Source organism: Crocodylus siamensis, chromosome 2 (genome assembly GCF_052110815.1).
Source record: "Crocodylus siamensis isolate JL-2025a chromosome 2, ASM5211081v1, whole genome shotgun sequence".
In the NCBI taxonomy this organism is placed as follows: domain Eukaryota; kingdom Metazoa; phylum Chordata; order Crocodylia; family Crocodylidae; genus Crocodylus; species Crocodylus siamensis.
Genome location: NC_143396.1, coordinates 79,373,157 through 79,390,351, shown reverse-complemented (window position 1 = coordinate 79,390,351; position 17,195 = coordinate 79,373,157). Strand labels below are relative to the sequence as shown.

General features: G+C 44.1%; 1 protein-coding gene across 4 annotated transcripts in view; it reads left to right on the top strand.

Annotated features, from left to right (window-relative positions):
- The window catches only part of CLCN3 (Cl-/H+ antiporter 3), a 144,055-nt gene that overhangs the window by 13,070 nt on the left and 113,790 nt on the right, over positions 1-17,195 (top strand). For 2 of the 4 annotated variants that reach the window (XM_090036207.1, XM_090036205.1), the window contains exon 4: positions 2,188-3,678. The exons of the other annotated variants lie outside the window; for them this stretch is intronic. The gene's annotated coding sequence lies outside the window, so the exon portion shown is untranslated. The remainder of the gene's footprint in view (positions 1-2,187; positions 3,679-17,195) is intronic. 4 annotated transcript variants of the gene reach the window in all.

The following is a 17,195-nucleotide window of genomic DNA, read 5'->3' as shown; positions in this document are numbered from 1 at the left end:
CCCACAGTGCCCCCACATGGCTGGTCCTCACAGCAAGGAGCACAGTAGGCTGTGCCCGCCTCAGCCCCTACCTCCGTCTCCACCTGTCTCTCTGTCCTAAGGCTCCACGCTGCATGTATGGCCCTGGAGCATTGCAGACGGAAGTTGCAGCAGGTTGTCATGCCTCACCAGTGTCCCCACCACATGCCCCAGGGTATGATTAGGGAGTGATTTCTCAGAATATTGGCAGCTTCAGAGATCAGATACCTAGTCATCTGCTTTTATTATATTAGAATATAAATAGGGTAAATGTAGTGCACCTCTTTAAAAAAGGCAAGAAGGAGGTCCTTTCTTCTGCTACATGTCAGGCTGTTTTTAGGTTCCCCTTACAGGCATTGGGTATTGGCTATAGCCAAGGCTGGGGACTTTGACTGGGGTGAGCCAGTGCTTCTGATGAAACCAAAGCTGGAGGTTCCTAGCTCTAGAGGATCTCGCCCCTCCACTCAGGATCAGGTTGATCACCATATTGAGAGTCAGGAAGGAATTTTACACCATGGTCAGATTGGTATGGCGGGGGGGGATCCCTTCCTCTGTAGTGGGGGCCATGGTCCTCTCCCTGAGATTTCTTGAGTATATATTGGCAACATTTCATAAAAGCAGGATATTGGCTGTTGTGGTTCACTTGCCTTACCTGTGGCAGGTTTGTGTTGTGTCAGGGTTGACAGGCTTACGGAGAGTTTAGATTATGGTTTGGATAGGGATGATCCTGCCTCAGACAGGGGGTTGGATTAGATGACCTCTGGAGGTTTCTTCCAGCCCTACTTCTAGACATTCTATGACATTTTCATTAGTAAGATAAGGAAATACAGTATAGACCAGTGGGGGCTGTCCTTTTTGGCAGGTGTGCCACAAGGTAAGCCCTGCACCCTCCCTAAGTGCCTCTCCCATCCCTTTCTTCTATCTAGCTTATGCTCCGTGCTCCATCTATTCCTCTGCTTTCTGTTCTTTGCCATATCTGCCTCTGTTTCCCTGCCCTTTCCCTAATCTGCTGTGTGACTCCCCTCCCCGTTCTGCAAGAGGTTCCAATAGCACACAGCCCAGAGAGCTTTGCATTTTTTTAAAGTGAGTATAGGCAGAGATCATCAAGGTCGAGGAAGGTGAGGTGGGGTCTGTGCTGTACACAGAAGAGTCTTCCAGCCTCTCCCCTCCCCATATTGTGTTGGAACCCAGCTAAGGCTGGGCAGGGCGTATGCTAGTATGTGGCGTCCCTTCACCCATGTGCTGCAGTGTGATTCAGGCATGAAACAAGCTGGGAACAGAATATGCCTCCTAAGTGCTTCAGTGCTGGGCTTTTCCAGCCAGAAGCTCTGGTGGGGGTGGTGTTCTGCTGCCTGCTTGGCCGAGGCTGACATAGCTTTCCCTCATACTGGGATTGCAGGGGTTGGCTCTGAGTCTGCTGCCTGTACAGAAGTTCTGTTTCCCAAGATATATTCTCTGGGGAGCCACTTTACTCAGGTTGCTTCCAAGTTAGTTTTGCCTCCCTGAGTGGCCACTTTTACTCTGGGAGAAAAATTGCGAACTTGTTTACACTCATGGCTTCTGAGAGAGCAGGGACTCTCCCTGGAGAAACTGAGCATCTGTCCAAGCCCATAATATAATCTTCAGGTGCTTCAAATAAGCTAATACTGTATATTTGTATCTTTTTTTCATGCAATCTGCAGAGGTGTAATGGTGCAGTAGGAATATACTGTTATACCGACAAAGAAAAAAAGCACTAAAGAAAGTATAAGTTTTTGTCCCCCAGTGCTGTGGATTGTCACATCCTAAATACTGGTCTGTCATTCCCAACTACTATTGTGGGTCATTTTTCCCAAATTCTGCAGCAGGTTGTCATGCCTCACCAGTGCCCCCACCACATGCCCCAGGGTATGATTAGGGAGTGATTTCTCAGAATTTTGGCAGCTTCAGAGATCAGATACCTAGTCATCTGCTCATACCTTTTCCAGGTCTGGCAAACTACACGTTTTATTGTCAGCCTGTGGTATCATTGTAAGAGAATGATTGCTTTCTTCTTTGAATATGTACAGAACTGTTTATAGCGTTTCTTTGCATCTTTTCCTCATTGCCCCAGTGGACATTATGAAAATCTCAAGTGTTGTGATCTCTTGACTATGTTATGAATAAGAAAAGTTTGTTTATGTCTTCCAGAAAGAAGTTATGAAGTCAACAGATTTTGTCCTCTGCATGGGCTGTTAGTAATGGACTGACAGGTGCTCATTGTTTTGGTGTGGAACAAGTCTGCCAGTCGGGTTGGGCCACCTATCTCTGCCTGGCACAGTGAGCCCAGATCAGGCTTGCACTGCCCCCACCTAGTCCTTTAAGCCTGGATCTGGCCCATGCCATTCCTAGTTGGACCTGTGCACCCTGACCAGGTCCTATGCTGCCTCAGTTTGACTTTGCATGTTGGGATCAGCCCCTGCACACTGGGACTAGGTGTGTGCTGTACTTCCCAGAACTGTGCACCTGCATTGGGCCCACACTACCCTCCCTTGGCCATGTGAGTCCTATGCTACCTTGGCCCAGCCTTGCATGCTGGGATAAAGCCCTGCACACCAGATGTAGCATATAGGACCCTGCTGTCTGAGTCATGGTGCTCCCATATGCCCATGAATTTGTCTGAGGAGTGGCAATTAATGTTGCCACTGCTCCTCTGCTGCCATTTTTGGACCTGGGGAGCCCCATAGACTGGATTATATGGCTCTACAGGGGTTGAGCATGCCTAGGATAAGTACTTGACATTTAGCGTGCTAATTTTTTGACAAGGCTGCCAAAACCAAGACTACCCCAACCTCAGTCATCAAGCTCCAATATGCTAATGAAGCTGTAGTGTATGCTTACTCGGAAGCATATCTTGAGGCATTCGTTGGCGTCTTTATTGAGGCATACAAGAAAATGGGACTGACACTTAACATTCAGAAGATTAAGGTCCTCCGTCAGTAACCTCCAGACTCCCAAAGCAAGTTTTATTTTTAGCTCAGTCAAGGGGAGGGCAGAGAGAGTGTCTCAAGGACGTCTTCAAGGCCAACTTGAAAAAAAATGCAACATCAACATTAGCTTATGGGAGACTCTCTCTCAGGACCATGTCAAATGGAGGAAAAGTCAGGTGTAAGGATCTCATGGAAAAGTGGGTGCAGGAAAAACAGCATATCGCAGACTGAATCAAGAATCTGGAGTCACTCGCCCTGCATGGAAACACATGCCCTAGTTGCAGCAGAGTCTGATCCTGGATTTTTCTCATCAGCTGTCTTTGTGCCCACAGATAAGACAATCACGGAAGATAATCATCCTTGACTGCGAGGGATTGCCGAAAAGAAGAAGAATTTGACTTTACAGTAGAATTTCTCAGTTTAGTCTTAATGCTGGTTTGCTTGGGTTTGTTTTTTTGATTAGCTACATGGAGTGGGTAGAAGTGGATAGAGATTTGCTAGGCTACAGAAGTAACTCAACGGACACTTTCTCAGAGGTGGAAAAACCAATACTGTTTGAAAGGGTTTGTTTGCTTCTGAATTATATGAGGTGGAGACCAAATGTCATGGATCTGCAAGTGTCAGTACTTAAGAAATGGGATTTTTTTAATGTAAACCAGAAGTACATTTTATTACTTTTGTCTTTATGAATTTAACTGTCTGCTATTTCAGGGTGAGTCCACATTTGCTTTCTTTTTGGAAGTGATGTTACCTTATGCCCACAATCTTTCCTATAATGAAACTGTTTGAAAGGAATTTACTAACTTTTAGCTCTCAATGTAAATAGCAAATGTTCTTGATGCATAAGTGTCCAGATCACCATAGAGTACCACATTTTAAACACTTTTTTTTATTTCCTGAAATCTAGCAATATCATTAATGGTATTTTGTAACTAAAGGAATACAAAGAAATGCTATCACCTCAAATGTCATTACTTATACCTACTTAAGGTTTCCTGAAGAATGATATGACCTGGAGGTTTTCAGGTTTCTAGATTAGTCTTGCAATTTATTATGTTTCCAAAGGTTTTCTTTTTTTTAAGGTTCTTGCAAACAATTTTTTCAAGCTGTTTGACTCTACCTTATGTGTGCACCTCTAATCCACTTCGCAAGGAGAATTACTGTATAGTTCTTCATGAAGAATTCAAAGGAAGTCTGTTTTGTAAACGAAAATAACGTAGGGTTGAGTAGGAGTCTATTTTTTCGTAGCTGGATTTTTCTAGCCCAAGGGTTTTCAAGCCTTTTAAACAAGTGTACCCCTTCTGCCTCAAAGTTTTAGCTCATGTACCTTCTTATATTTTTGTCTTGGTTTTCAGGGGTGGGGGTAGGGGTAGATCAAGGTTCCTGTGGTGAGGGAGAAAATGGAGCTGGGGTAGGGGCAGGTGCTGAACAGCCAGGACAGAGTGCAGGATGCAAGAGCGGTTTGTCTGAGAGGTGTGTGTGTGTGGAGGGGTCAGTTTTTGCTGTTGCGCACATCCTGGTGGAGGTCTGGGGGGCACATGCCCCCAGATCTGTGTGCAGGGCAGTGGCAGCTGCAGGCTGGGCTCTGCACCCTGCTGCCCCAAGAACTGCACGACACCATTTGCCTGCTATGGGCAGGGGACAGACAGGCAAACGCATACATAGACAGACATGCATGCACACCCGCAGAGATGCACACCCACTTCCTTCAGGTAAGTGTGTGTGGGGGAAGGGGTGGGGGGAGCAGATCGAGAAGCAGGGGGATGCATAGTCTGTCTCTGTGCCCACTCTGAGGAGCAGAGCTAAGGTGGCAAGGGCAGCGGTGCCCCTCTGTGGGCTGTATGTGCACCACCTGGCAGGATAGGGGGTGGGGCTTGCATGTGTCTGCTGCTGCTGCTATACCCCATGCTGTTTTCCCGCAGCTGGTTGCACATGTGTCTCCGTGGGCTGCTGATAGGCGGCATGTGAGGTGTCACCAACCTGTGGAGCTGCGTGTGTGACACTGGCCGTAGGAAAGCAGTGCAGTGGTGGCTGCTGCGTACAAGCCCTGCTCCCCACAGCTGACTGGGTGTGTGTATGTGGCCTCCAGAGGGGCACTGCTGCTCTCGTCCCCTCCCAGCCCTTCTGGGACCGGGCACAGAGAGCAAGCTGAGGTTGGGGCAGGGAGGCACTGAGGCGTGCTGTGTGGGGCTGGTGGTGCCCAGCTCACCCCTCCTCCAGTAAGAAGCAAAATATGGGAAGGTGCTGGGAGAGAGACTGCTACTGCCCCCCAGGGCACCCTTCATCCCTCCCCATGTATACCCCCTACAGTGTCTAAGTACCCTTGGGGCTATGCATACTCCTGGTTGACAACCCCTGTTCTAGCCTACTGGACTTAAATAAAATTTACAAATATTTTCAAGCTAAAAGTGCGCATGCTAAGTTTTACTCAAAATTATTTTTATGTTGCAGATGTCTGAACTCTCCTATGAGATAGGGGTTCCTGATAATGTTGCCCTTCACATGACTTAGATTAAGGTCAGGGCTACACACAAATTCAGTAGTAATATGTCTCTTTCAGTTAGGGGAATGGTATGCATTTTACCTTAGTGTGAATGGAATATAGTGGTATAGCGATGCCTTATACCACTGTAGCTTGTTTTTCTTTGTCTGTATGAATAAGCTTTGTAGTTATAATCACTTGCTATGCAAGTACACTGTATTCCTATAAAAGGAATCAGGTCCATATTAAGGAAATCTCAGAGCAGAATTGAAAAGGATCTCTGGAGGTCAATTAGTCCAGCCCCCTGCTCAGGATAGTATCATCCCTGTCTAAACCATCCTAGACAAGTGTTTGTCCAACTTGCTCTTAAAAAGATGAAGATTACTCAGTCTTTCTGTGGAGCCAAATCAGTGCTTTCCCCATAGTCAGAAAGTTCTTCCTAATACTCTAGCTAAGTTTTTCTTGCTGTAATTCAAGACCAGGATGTAGTGTTTTTACTGTAGTGGTGTTCACATCTGTTATACCATGTGGCATCTCTTCTGGCCCCCTCTCCCCTGGAGAATCCCAGTTGCCTGCCACAATTCTTTATTAAAAAATGATTTGGAAAGCAAAGCAACAAGTCCAATGTTCTTTCTTCATGGAATGTGCTTAATCTGCATCTGTATGTGTAGTTCATTTTCAGGCTAGCGAATATGTTGGCTTACTGGTCATGGACATTAGTTTAGTCCATCACTAGAAAGTGACTCTTGATAAAATTTTGGGTTGTGCATCTCTTCTGCTACAGTGTGTGTGTGTGTGTGAGCACGCACGTGTGTGTGTGTGGCTTTACTGACTTCCAGTGAGATTTGGGATCTGAAGTGGTCAGCTTACTTTTTGAAGTCGGCCTTTGGTTCCTGTATCACTCGAGACACTTCTGAATATTTTACTCTGTGTAACTCATCATTAGTTATAATAGTGTTACTGTAATGTTAGCAGTCATATGATTTGGACCACGAGCTCCATGTTCATTATGTAAGTAGGCTAGTGTTTTTTTATTGAGTTTTAGAAGACGAGAGAAGGAATATGACACTATCAAAGATGAATATTTAATGCTGCCTGTGTTTTCAGGAGGACAAAGTTGAATGGTGTGGTAAGAGTCCTTTTCTCTATGGCATATAATAGAAAATATTTTTCTTTCTTAGTGCCCTTAATGCCTTTTATTACTTGAGTTTAGATTTCATGAGTAAAAAAAAATTCCTTCAGGTTAGGAGCTTTCATCTGGTTACTTGTAATAAGATGGTATAGAACAGAATCCAGAATTCAGGTTGGCCTATTAAGTTCTAAGTAAAGTTACAACAAACGTTAAAAGATTTAGAGTGTATTTCATGCATTTTGGTTATATTTGTGTATTACAAGCTTTCACTCACTGTTTTTTACTTTTATTTCTTTCTGCAGTTGTCTATAATTCTTCCACCCAAAGATGTATAATTTTGTACAGCACACCCCTTTTCCTGAGCCAGGCATTCATCTCTTTATTTAAGTAGACATTAATGGAAATATAATGAGTTTTTATTTAAGAAATGGCTTCTAAAGAATTAATTGTCTTGAAAAAGTTGCCTTACATTTTAACAATATCAAATATTGCCTAATGGTGTTCAGAACAAATGAACTCAGATAATTTGAATTATATGGTGCAATACAATCTTCTTAAACTGATGTAGTCTGAGAACCAGATTCTTAATGCTACTTGTTATTAAATGCACATGAAGGGGAAATGTCTTGTTACTGATGGTAGTGCTTCATTTAGTTATGGCAGTTGCTCTTTTCTGGATGTTATTTACTGTAAACTTCATATGCTTTTATTATGAGGTTATACTGGGTACTACTAACATTTAATTTACTTTTGTGTAGAGTTCTTTCAGGCACAGGTGTTTTCATTTGATTATTTGTATGTAGAGAGTCATCCTAAAACTTTGTCAGTGTGAACTATAAAATCCTTCCTAGAGAAGAACTGAGTGTTCTGCCATTTATTTCAAATAAAAATTTCAGTAAATTTGCCCCTTCTACAGATCAAAAACTTGGAATACAAATAATATGTCAAGAAGTTAACGCTAGTCTCAGTAAACTCATTAAATGTCAGGCAGAACAAATAGGCTTTGTATTGTATCCCGAGAGCTAAAATATGCCAGATAATATTCTTTCTAGCAGCAAGAGTGGAGAAGTTTTTTTTCTTTTTAAGTCTTGGATTATGAAATAATTACAACTATGCCACTCTTTTAGCACTGCCTTTTCAAAGTAGTTCCACTAGGACTGATAATACTGTTCAGTAAATGTAGTAGAATCAAGCTGTAAGTAAGTGCATTCTTAACTGATCAGGCCCGTAGTCCCAGTGTGCAGGGGGCTGATCCAGCCCAGGAAGAACTTGTGTGCAGGCACATGATGCGTCTCCACTAGTAAAAATGTGGAGTGGACACATGGTGTATAGCCCTGCCCTGATTTAAGTCACTCCACACCAGGGGGAAGTTTGTCTTTGGAAGTCAGCTGTAACTGTACACTGGGGTAGAGGTTGCGTGTCTAACACTCGGGTAATTTTTGTTCAAGGATAACCCTTTTCTCAATGCAAACCTGCTGTTATTGGCTGTTTCCTCCACCTGGTGGTAAGGTGCTGCAATAGTTTCTGCTGTGGTCAGCTACCTCTGGACAGCTGGTCATTTGTCCTCTCCAGACACCAGAGAGGTCTTTAGCTTTGTTAGTCTGAGGTCAGGCAAGAAGGTCAGACATGGCAACACCTTAGGCTAAATACAGATGTTCAAAAAGCCCCTGGCAGAAAATGCTCTAACTATCATGCTTTACATAAAGTGGCATGAGTTAGTGCATTCCAACTGAACAGACATGCACTGTTCAGTCAGAGGGCGGGGGGTCTCGGTGCCTGCCTGCAAAGCTAAGGCCAGCAGGTGGGGAGGGGTAGCACTCCTGAACATCTCCCAGGAAGCTGTCAGCAGCAGCTGGATCAGGGGGGTGTTACTAGACTATGGGTAACCTTCTGGGGAGACTACTGATAAAGAGGCAGAAACAGGTTTTATAGCCCAGCCTTTTCTTTGCTTGCACCGTAGACTGTGGGATAAATGTTTGTTCTCATGTTCTGTCTGGATACCCACAAGATAGACATAGGTTCTCACCTATACGGGTTGGGGAGACTCGAGAGGTGGGAGGAGGGTGGCATACAGAGGGTAGCCTCTTGATACTTTAGCTTGGTGTTTCCTCACACAGGGAACTGGGGCTGAGGGGGAGGGCAGGAGCCCCCTTGCTATGTGGGCCTGGCTTGCCCACCCACCCCAAAGCCACCAGTTAGCAAGTGGGGGCTCTTTCCCTTACCCCAGCCTTTTGACAGCAACAGCTGCAGCAGAAGTGTCTGGCCCCATATGTCTCTGTGCTGGGGGCGGGGAAAGGAGCCCCCTTGCCACACACATTTATGTCATTTTTGACATAAATTAATCAAATTATGCACAATATAGTGGTTTCCTTTTCTTGGCAGACGTACTGTTACTGTGCCTCATAAGGCTGTAGTAGTTTGTAGTCCTTTTTTCAGCTATACCACAAAACTGTACTTTATCAACTTTTTTCCTTAAACTACTTCTTTTTCTAAAAATTCTTTATTTTCTTAGCTCTTGTTTCTGATTCTGAACTAAATTTGTGTAGTACTTTGCAGCCTTCCAGAAGATTAAAACAGCTTTTGTTTTCTTTTTCTTCTTAGTTACTTTTGGTTTGGTGGCAGTAACTGAAACACTGAATGCCTTATAAGCCTGCTTTAAGGTGTCATGTCCCTGAAAGGCACTCAGACTCCAGGGGCAGGTACTTTTCCTTGGACCCATTGTTTTAATAGGGTCCATTTCTCTCCCAGTGTCTGGTCCCTGTACCCCTAAAACCCCTTAGTCATAAACCACTTCCACTCTTCTAAAATCCATTGACCTCAAGCCACACAACTCTCTCTCCCTTCTGACAACTTACCCATTCAACCTGCCCTGAGCTTGCGTGTTTCTACCCATGCTGAGCTTCTATTTCTAGGCTTGCTGGTTGCAAACCACACAAAGACCCCCCAAACTGAGCCTGTCACCAGGACTGGACTTTTAATCTTTCTGGTCACAAACCACACAGACTTCCATATATTGAAACTCGTGGTGATCAACTGCACTATATCAGGGGGACACCTAAATTCCCCCTTCCTAACACTTAGAACAGGCTACAACCAAGTGCTAGCTTTTGCTTCTAAGCTTGCAGGTCCCTGACTGTGCCAAGCTTTCCTGTGTCTTGAAGCCATGCTGAGCCTCCAGCTAGAAGACGGTTCACCTAAACTTCTTTTCGTTTCTCAAAAAGTCTCAAAATAAAGTGCATAAACTCCTATATCCTTCAGAGTCTACCAGTATCAGGGAAGGAGCCCAAAATCCTTCCCTCATTACGCAGCCAAAAAGTACAACCAAGGGTGTACACACTATTAATAAACATCAATAACTATGGCGTATACCATCCCCCTTTCACATTTCTCCACCAATTAAATGTTGCACACAGGGCATACAATGTGAAACCAGAACAAGTGGGTATCTTATCAGGGCATAAGGCACAAGGCTGCATTTATTGAAAACATAAGACAAACAAAATAAAGGAAAGAATAATAAGAAGGTGGTGTTTCCTATCTCATACACTCTTACATACATACCAATTCATTTACATGCATGCAAAGGAGACAGGCAGTTCTGCAAATGTCAAGATATTACCAGCCCTTAAGATGCTCGGGTTAGCTTGGTGTCCAGGTCTTGTTGGATGCATACCAATGTTGCTTCTAATTTTGTGCAGGACAGACCTAAAAACTTCTTGTTCTTGTGCATCTTTATAGTGATTAGCCCCCATACAAATACAAGGGTCTTGCTGTGTCATGTCCCCTCGATGATGAAATGATCCTCCTCTTCTGTTGCGATGTTATAATTGAAAGACTCTTCTGTCTTTGTAGTCTGCAATTTTTTCAACTTTTGTCAGCAATTGCTTCAGCTATTGGAACAAAACAGGATCTTGTATTCTGTAGTACTTAACTGCTGATTTTGGATATTGTTGTAACCTTTGGCTGTTAAATGTCAGAAGGCTATTTCTATCCTTCTAGTCTGAGGTGCAAGAAAGACCGTTTCAACATATGCATTTCCACACATACTGTTTATTCTTTCATTACTTCTTTTTAAAAATTCCAGACATACCACAGGCCTTGCATACACATCACTTCTCTTATAGTATATTTAACTTACAAAATCCCAAAACAAAATGACTATTACATTTATGCTAAGCAATGTAAAAATCAAAATGGAGTTTCAGCTAAGGCTAAGTTATAGTTATTTGAGCAAACTAAAATGGATATTGGTTACAAAATAATAATTGACAAACCAATAAAGAATATTATGAAGGCAATATCAAGGGTGCAAAGAGGCAAAGTAACATTAGCTCAGTAGAAGGGGCCTGTCATCTGCCACCACTGAGAATAGCCTAACTTCATCCTCTTTTGAACCCCCCTTCAGTTAGTTACAGATGGCTGTTAAGTTTCCTCTTGTTCTCCTCTTATCTAGACTAAATAAGCCCAGTTCCCTCAGTCTTTCCCCATAAGCCATGTTCCCCAGCCTCCTCACCATTTTTGTCGCCCTCTGCTGGACTTTTCAATTTATCCACATCCCTTTTTGTAGTGGAACTGAACACAGTACTCCAAATGTGGCCTTACCAGTGCTGAGTAGAGGGGAATAATCACTTTGCTTGACCTACTAGCAGTACACCTACCAATGCAGCCCAGTATGCTTTTAGCCTTCTTGGCAACTAGGGGACACTGCTGACTCCTGTTCATCTTATTGTCCACAGTAACCTTTTCTGCAGAGCTGCTGCCTAGCCAGTCAGCCCCCAGCCTGTACCGGTGCATGGGTACTGTTCTGTCCTACGTGCAGGACTTTGTATTTGTCCTTGTCCCAGTTGCATTACTTCCTGATCTGTGTTGAGGACCTTGTCCTGATGCAGGAAGTGCATGGGCTAGACTTGGTCCTGGCCAAAGGAGATGACCTGGTGACCAACTTAAATATAGAGGGAAGTCTGGGCAACAGCAACCATGAAACCATCATGTTCACTGTCCAATGTAAGGCAGACAAATTGGACAGCAATATTGAAGGCTTGGAGAAGCTTAGGTTACTAGAACGGCAAGGGCTGCAGGACCAGGGACTGAAGGCAAAAGGTGTCCATGAAGCATGGCTGTTCCTTAAGGACATGATCCTTGAAGCACAAAGGAAGTCCATTCCCATGCAGAGAAAAGGTAACAGAAGGTCTGGGAAGCCCTCTTGGCTAAACAAGGTAATCACGGTTCTCTTAAGAAAGAAAAAAGAGGCTTATAAACAATGGAACCTCAGGGCTGGCCCCAAAGAGGACTATTCCACGACAGCCCACATGTGCAGGGAACAGATAAGATAGGCTAATGTGGTGACTGAACTTAGATTAGCAAAGGGAATTAAGGACAAAAAGAAGCTCTTCTTTAGGTATATAGGGAACAGGAGGAAAACAAATGGGAATGCGGGGCCATTGATCAGCAACTCAGGAGAGCTGGTTACTGGCACCCAAGAGAAAGCTGAATTCCTGAATGACTACTTTGCCTCGGTCTTTCACCAGACCAAGGGGAAAACCACATCAGGTAGAGTACAGGATGAGCACAGTAGGAATAATCACCTTCCTACAATTGCTGTAGAATTCGTGTATGACCAATTAAAAAAATTAGACGTATACAAGTCAGTGGGACTGGATCATCTTTATCCAAAAGTACTGAAGGAGCTGGCCAAAGTCATTGTGAAACCCCTGGCAAAACCCTTCCACAAATTGTGGCACTCTGAAGAAGTCCCTGAGGACTGGGAGAGGGCCAGTGTTGTGCCCATCCTCAGGAAGGGCAGGAAGGAGGACCCTGGTAACTATAGGCCAATTTCCATCCTAGGGAAAATCCTAGGAAAGTTGATCAAGGAGTCTATGCGATAAGCTTGCAGAAGGTAAGATTCTGAATGACAGCCAGCATGGCTTTGTGAAAAGCAGGTCTTGCCTTACCAACCTAATCTCCTCCTATGACAAGGTAACTCGCCACCTGGTCACGAGAGAAAAGATATAACTTGATTTCCAAAAGGCGTTTGATCTAATATCTCACAATGTCCTCACAAGAAAATTGGAGGATTGTGGGCTTAACTCCAAGACTGTCAGGTGGGTGAGAAACTGGCTGCAGGATTGAACCCAGAGAGTCATAGTGAACAGATCTGTGTCATCCTGGCAAAAAGTGGGCAGCCGTGTCCTGCATGGATTGGTGCTCAGTCTGGTACTTTTCAACACATTTATTAACGATTTGGATGTGGGAGTGAAGAGCTCACTCGCCAAGTTTGCAGATGAAACCAAGTTATGGGGAAGCGTAGTCATGTTTGAAGATGGGCTACAGATACAGTTGGACCTAGACAGGCTGGCAAGTTGGGCGGATTGGAATCTGATGAAGTTCAGAGTCAAGAAATGTAAAGTCTCTGCCTTGGGATGAGCAACCCCCAACACACCTACAGGCTTGGTGTGAATATGAGCTGGCAGTACGATGCTGTAACAAGTAGGGCAAGTAATACTCTGGCATGCATCAATCAATGCATCTCCAGCAAAGCCAAGGAGGTGATTCTTCCGCTCTAACTAGCCCCGGTAAGACCACAGCTGGAGTACTGCATCCAGTTCTGGGGGATGTGGACAAACTTGAGAGAGTCCAAACAAGAGCCACCCGTATGATCAGAGTCTTAAAAAGCAAGTCGTATGAGGAAAGGCTGAGGGATATGGGACTCTTCAGCCTGAGGAAAAGAAGGCTGAGAGGGGACCTGGTAGCAGCTTACTGCTACGCTACGCGAGTACATCAAGGGCTTGGTGAGCAACTGTTCACCAGGGCACCCAAGGGGAAAACCAGGAGTAATGGCCACGAACTCCTGGAAAATTGATTCAGGCTCAACATTAGGAAAAATTTGATAGGGTGTTCAGGCTGTGGAATAAACTCCCTTCAGAGATGCTGCAGTCACCTACACTGGATATCTTCAAGAGGAGACTAGACAGTCACCTTGCTGGGATCACCTGATCCCCAGTTATCTTTCCTGCTTGGTGTAGGGGGCTGGACCTGATGATCTTCTGAGGTCTCTTCTGGCCTTACAATCTATGAATGAATCTTGTTAACCTCATGAGATTCCTTTTGGCCCAATCCTCTGATTAGAGGCCGCTTTGAATCCTAGCCCTATCCTCCAGCATATCTACTACTCTCCCCAGGTTGGTGTCATCTGCAGACTTTCTGAGGATGCACTTTATGCCATCTTCTAGGTCATTAACAAAGACATTGAACAAAAACAGCCCCAGGACCAACCCTCAGGGGACTCCACTTGATACTGGGTGCCAACTAGACACGGAGCCATTGATTACTACTTTGAGCCAGATGCTTCAGCCAGTTTTCTATCCACCTAGTCCGTTCATCCAGACCATGCTTCCTTAGCATGCCTGTGAGAATGTTGTAGGAGACAGTATCAAAAGCCTTGCTAAAATCAAGGTACACCACATCCACCGGTCTCCCTGCATCCTCAAGAGCCAGTCACCTCATCTTAGAAGGTAGTCACGTTGGTCAGGCATGACTTGCCCTTGGTGAATCCATGCCAACTGTTCCTAATCACCTTCTTCTCCAAGTGCTTAGAAATGGATTCCTTGAGGATCTGCTCTGTGATTTATCCAGGGACTGCAGTGAGGCTGACTGGTCTGTAGTTCTCTGGATCCTCCTTTTTCCCTTTCTTAAATATGGGCACTATGTTTGACCGTTCCAATCATTCGGGACCTCTCCTGATTGCCATGAGTTTTCAAAGATGATGGCCAATGGCTCTGCAATCACATCAGCCAACTCCCTCAGCACCCTCTGGTGCATCCAATCTGGCCCCATAGACTTGTACATGTCCAGCTTTTCTAAGTAGTCCCTAACCTGTTCTTTCACCACTGAGGGCTGCTCACCTCCTCTCCAAACTGAGTTGCCAGGTGCAGTAGTCTGGGAGCTGACCTTGCTGGTGAAGATTGAAGCCAAAAAGGCAATGAGCATTTCAGCCTTTTTCTGCATCCCCCGTCACAAGGTTGCCTCCTCCATTCAGTAAGGGACCCACACTTTCCCTGATCCTGCTCTTGTTACCGACATACTTGTAAAAACCCTTCTTGTTACCTTTCATGTTGCTTGCTAGCTGCAACTCCAGTTGTGCTTATCTTCTTCCGGACAATAATGTAACGCGCTTTGATTTATTAACTATATTGGGTACACTGGCACAAATGTCATGTATTTTCACCCTAAATGTCTGAACAGGGCTAATGATTCAGTTGGTGGAGAGAGGAAAGGAGTGTTATACTTCACTTTTCTGCACTTTAGTAGCATATTTGTCTACTTCACTTCTCCCCACTACTGTTAATTGTCTTGGCTGAGGTACCTGATAACACTGCTGCTCCTCTTTGATCCTTTTAGTGGAGAGTGGAAGTGAGTATATAGACTTCTATTGTGATATGGGGCTGAGACCCATAAGAACAACTTTAAGATAAGGGGGATTGAAAAGTGGAAGTTGAGGGCAAAAATTGGTCTTTGTTTCAGATCTTTTCATAGAAGCTTCTCAGTTCCTGAGCTGTTCACACTTGCCCAACAAATTCCTTTTAAGGCTTTTGCTTACAGATATAAAGAAATGTTGACTGTGTTTGGTTTTAAATTGGATCCAACTAGTAACACTTTTTATATTCAAGGCTTTCTATGAATAGTTTTATGTTTCAGACTGCAACTTTGACTTGGTGCTCTAGGGAGACTTAGGGTTAAACATTTTCATTATTTAAAAGTAGTTTTTTACTCTGGTCTAATTTTTAGAAACTTGGTCACTTTAAGTCACTTTCAGGTAGAGAGGAAGCAAAGCAGATGAATTCAGAAGTATAATTTTTTTACAGTGTTCAGGAAGTGTAAGAGTCAGGGATTCGATCTGAAATTACTTGGCTAACTGTAATAAGTATAGTTTCATCGTTTCTAGGGTCGGAAGGGACCTGAGTAGCTCATCTAGTCTGACCCCCTGCCATGGCAGGAAAGAGTACTGGGGGTCAAATGACCCCAGCAAGGTCTTCATCTAACCTCCTCTTAAAACCCCCCAGGGTAGGAGCCTGCACCACTTCTCTTGGAAGTTGGTTCCAGACCCTAGCCGCCCTGACAGTGAAGTAGCGCCTCCTGCTATCTAGCCTAAACCTACCCTTTGCCAGCTTGTGACCATTATTCCTGGTTACTCCTGATAGTGCTCGGGGGAACAGTGACTCCCCCAATGCCTGCTGGTCCCCTCTGACTAGTTTATAACAGGCCACTAGATCCCCCCTCAGCCTTCTCTTGTGGAGGCTGAACAGGTTCAGCCTCTCCTCATAGGGCCTGCCCTGCTGCCCCCTGATCATGCGAATGGCTCTCCTCTGGACCCTGTAGGTATGGTGCCAGTTGTTCCTCCCTAGGTGCATCACTTTCATAGATTTCATAGACATCAGGGCTGGAAGGGACCTCGGGAGATCATCGAGTCCAGCCCTGCACTTGTCTATGTTGAATCCCATCCTATTCTCATCCGCCCACCCTTGTAACCTGTCTAGGTCCGATTGTAGCCTGTTGCTTCCTTCTAGTGTGCCCACATCCCCCCACATCTTAGTGTCAGCAGCAAATTTGAACAGGGTGCTTTTTACCCCTTCATCCAAGTCACTGATGAAGATGTTGAACAGTGCGGGCCCGAGGATATATATGTATAGTTTCATACATATGTTTTAATTGACAACAACCTTAACAGCTAGAATCCTAGCACCTTCATCAGTTTCAGAAAATTATACCTTTATCATTTCTTTATCTTTCTGAAAAAAAAAGTTGATTTTTCTGTCCAGTTAATAGAATTTTAATTGTACACAAACTTTACTGTGAACATGGCCTGCGTTAGTTCCCTTTCATCTGACAGTTTATTGCAGAGGGAGGTTCTTCATTGGGGGTTTATGGGAAGGATGCTGGAAGGAAAGGAAAGAATAATTTGAATTACAATATTCAAGATGTATTCAGTTATGCTAATTAGTTGTCTTTTGCTGTGATCTACATTTTTCTCTGAGGATGAGCTGCTGTTTTATTCAGTTTTGAAGATTTTATTAGTTGTTTTAAGGTCTGCATTTTATAGATTTTTTTTTTTTGCTCTGTGTATTTTATCTACAAAGTTAATTTGTGATATGAATGAATATTAAGTTAATTGCCTACAGTGTAGTTTGTAAAGAAAGGAGGGATCCCAGTTTTTTTCCATAGAATGTTTCACAAGAGACTGGTTTTCTTTGTGCTGTGTACTCCCAAATAGACATAGGCTTTAAACAATCCTGTGTATCCCTTCTTTTTGATTTATACTAGGGCATATTAATGTAGGCACAGATAGTGTTCTTGTTCCTCCCAGAGAGCAGCATAGCTTGCATTCTGGAAATAATTTTAGTCAGCTGACTTCTTCATTAGTAGCTGTCTTGCTGCCACCTGACCTTTCATCTGTAGGATCTGAATAATAAGCATGATATTTATTGTACGTTAGAAAGATCCTGTGGATCCTGTGCCCTGGAGAAGTGAACAGTAGAAGATTTTTTAGTAAAAGCTCTCTGTATAGCCTAGTTCTCTTTGCTGTTCTTCTCTATCTAGATGTAAAGAACAAGCTTTTCTA